Source organism: Propithecus coquereli, unplaced genomic scaffold (genome assembly GCF_000956105.1).
Source record: "Propithecus coquereli isolate 6110/MARCELLA unplaced genomic scaffold, Pcoq_1.0 Scaffold10, whole genome shotgun sequence".
NCBI classification, from domain to species: Eukaryota; Metazoa; Chordata; class Mammalia; order Primates; family Indriidae; genus Propithecus; species Propithecus coquereli.
The window spans coordinates 9,009,927-9,013,914 of NW_012133858.1; positions in this window are offsets into that span (position 1 = coordinate 9,009,927).

A 3,988-nucleotide genomic window follows, 5' to 3' on the forward strand; every position below is an offset into this window, starting at 1 on the left:
TTTTTTTTTTTTTTTAAATCAAAAGCCAATTGAAACAACAGGATATATAGGCTGATAAATATTCAGGCTAAAGAGTATTTTAACATTTGTCTTCAACTTGATTTGTCTGTTTAACTGAAAAGAATTATAAGAGTTAACTGTTGCATTTTCTGACCTACTATCTTTAAAATTCCCATTGAGTTTCTTTGTGTTTACAAGGAAAGTATTGAACTTTTTCTCATCAAAACTACCTTTTTTTTTTTCACAAATAAATTATCAGGTTAAACTTGCACTTAACGTCTGCTCTGATTGCTTTTCGTTTTTTTGTTTGTTTTTGGTACATTGGGCAGACTGCAGATCAATTTTTTAAATAAATATAATTCTAATGTAGCTATCCCAGCATTCCCTTTATGTACCTATCTTAACCTCCTGCTTTTGTTTCCTATTCCTTTCCACACATACGCACATAATCCTTTACCTTTTGAAGGATGATAAAGATTGTCATGACATGAGGAACTCTCTTCCTCTCACATGTTCTGTCATTTGCTGCAATAAGGAAATTCTTATTTTGACCATCAATGCCTATTAGTTCTTCTAAAACGTGAAGAAAATAGTTTCAGTAGCAGTAGTACTGTCGGTAGGAAATACAGTTCAACTGCTGAGTTTCTACACCTCTTTGATTTACAGCTTGCTAATTAAATTGCTGTTATTAGTTTGTTTGACTTCATTAGACTTTAGAAAACAACGAACTGAGGTTTTTTTGCATGGTGAGAGAATTGTGTGTAACCAGTGATATGATTGTTTACCGAAGTAAGCCTGAACATTTTTAATTTAAAAACTTTACATGGTCTCTGCTTTAAGGGAATACAATAATGTTATACTATGACAAATGTACTTTATTCTTCTAACACAATAAGAATTACGTGGATCTTTTTCCTGAAATGAAGTGCAGGAAAGTCCTGTGTACCTTGGTTTAGTGATGGTTTTACTTCTAGTCAATTATTTGTATCTCAATTTTTTGTTAGTACCAAAAGAATCCATTATATGAACAGACTTTTAAAATAATTTCTCTGTATTATATATATGAAAAGGCTTTTATTGAACAGCTTATCTTCCACTTGCAAGTTGATGGAAATACCAGTATGTCAAAATAAATAAAAAGTGGGAGAATTCTTTGCTGTTAGTAAAATGTGCTTATTATTTTGAATGTTTTTCTTTTAACCGTATCTAATCAAAGTACCTCTGAACTGCAGGTACAGTATTCTAACTAAACATTTTGGTTAGTAATACCACTGATTTACAAACAAACAGTATTTATCTCTGCTTTCTGAGTGTAGAATGATGGGTTATCTTATCTGTTTAAACCTGTTTTGGGAGGTGTGTGGAGATCAAGTCTGTACATATGTGGTGTGTATATATGTTCATGCACCCAGACCTCTGTTTTTGGTTTTCTCATTTTGAGTTCTTAAAAGTATCCATATACTCTTTATTTGTAGAGGTAGCTGCTGTACAGTGAAGAAAAGGTAAGACTTTTGAACAGCTGATTCTTTGGGTGTTTTCTACATACTATTTCTTGAAAATTAAATCACAGACAGACTCTCATTTCTGGTTTCCGAAAGTAGGTAATTATTTCAGAGGAGTAAGAAAGACATGGCAAATAATATGCTCAGTAGGGTTTTAGGTAGTCAAATGCAACTGAGTAAAAATATTTTCATCTGGTTAGGAGTTCCCAATTGACATGGTATTGAACTAGTCAAAAAATGGACCTTTCTGAGTCAAGTTAGATTTTCCTTTGGAAAAAGGTATCTGTGAATGTTCAGTTCTTGCCAATGCAGATTTTACTTTCAGCTTTTAAATCAGTATCACTTCCTCTGCTTAATTTGTGTCACTTTGTTTATTTATCAGTCTAAAATTCTGCAGGGATGACTCTTTAAAATTCAAGACATAATAGTATAAATGGATTGTTAAAATAAGAGTTACTTTAAGTTGAAGATTCAAGCAAAATGCCATTTTCCCCTAGACTTTCATTTTATTAACGTTTTTTTCCCTTTAAGTTAGTATACACTACACATAATAAAATACAATAATATGACAATTGCGTGTCTGTGGATTTTATTTCTTGCTCCTCAGCTATCTCAGGACCATAATCCATTGACCAAGTGTTCTGGATACCAAGAGTGGATCTTGGATGATGTTGTGGCAGAGTAGTTTGTTTAGTTTAGTAGGAATGATAACAAGAGCTACCATTTATTGAGAACCTGTTATTTGCTCTTACCCAGCATTGTGGTAGGCCCCTTACATCCAATCCTCAAAACCACCACACAAAGCAGGCATTCTCATCTGTACTTCTTAAGTGAGGAAAACACTCATGGCCAAGTTCTTTAGTTTCAGTGTCACATACATGCTAAATGACAGGATTCAAATCCAGATCTAATTAAATTTCATAGTCTTTATGTTTGTTTAGGTGTAGAAAATTCATTTTAGAAATTGCATGTTATAAATAAACTTTATTTGAATTATTGATACATACTATATGCTTTAGGAGTAACAATTTTCAGGTATGTAGTTTGAATTTCTATTTTTTAATTTTAATCTGAAAAATTGAAAATAATTTTGTTTGCAGTTTGTGTGCTATTTAGGAAAAATGTCTCAAAAGCACAAATATTCAGTGGCTGGAGATGTCTAAATGCATGTGATTTGGTTGTGTTCTGCAAGTTTTTTTTCTAAACAGGCTGTTTTAAGCTCAGAACAATTTTTTTCATAGAATTAGCTTAAAAAGTCAAGTACCAAGCCAGCCTATAAAAACCAAGGGGTACCTAAACCTGTATTTCCCATTGTGTTGCATAAAACCCTCATACCACAAGATGTTGAATGAAAATGATTCCATGAGCAAATTAGCTTTACTCATGCTCTATACTTTATTCCTCTACCCCTGGGAGACATTTACACATTATGGTATTAAAAGGTCTGACAAGTCCTGCTTATAGGAATCTATTTATAATGAAACTTACTTTAACATTTTTTGAGCGTGTTTCGCCATAACCACTCCACCATGTCCATCAAGTAACATCCCAAGTAGAGCATTAGGCTAGGGTTTCTAATATATGAAAGTTGTACTTCCTCCTAAAAGAGGAGAAGAATGGTTTATCAGTGATAGAGGGAAGACATGGTAGCAATAACTGTACAGTATTTATGGATTGTATATAATTTGCCAAACATAAGACCTTAATTTTTGGAAACTTATGCAAGAAACTAAAATACATGTCTAGGACAGATGAGGAGGTAGTTGATGTGGTTGGTTATAAGCTGTCGTGGTTTAATACTGGTAGGACAATTGCTCCAAGACTGGCCACTCAAAGCAGTTTTCCCAAACATCTTATGCCGGCCATCAACTCTTGCATAGATAGTTGAGAGCAAATTTGCTACTCGTTAAGAAAATAGAAGAGCAGATAACAAGTGTCTCTGGTAGGTGGTTCATACCCCTAAGGCTTGGTTAGTTGCCCCAGCAATGTGGTTTGGGGTTTTTGGCTCCTATACTTTAAATTTGGGTTTGACTCATCTAGTTTTTTATTTGAGGAATTATTTGGGGGAGGTAATGCTGAGAGTAGGTAAGTGAGGGTGGAGTTGGCAAGTGCTTAGTCATGATTTTATCTCAACTGCCCAACCTGAAATTTTTTTCAGTAGGTCTGCCAAGTGTTCTGCATTTCAGTTCTATTACCAATGGGAATTATTGGAATTGGAAGAGAACTCCTATGAGTTGTTGTTCCTCTCTGTTGAATTTTTTTTTTTTTTATTGATGCCAGTGTTGACTAGAAATAGAAGAGGATTGTGCAGGCTGATCTTTGGTATCGTAATATCATTTGACCTCACTACTAGCAAAGGAGCTTATAAGCAGCTTTGCAGTATGCCTTGTTCTAACAAAACGATTCAATCTGAAAAGGTATTGCCAATAATAGAGCTAATGAACATAGGAAGAAGTCTCATTTAGTTAAGCTCCGTGGTCTCTGAA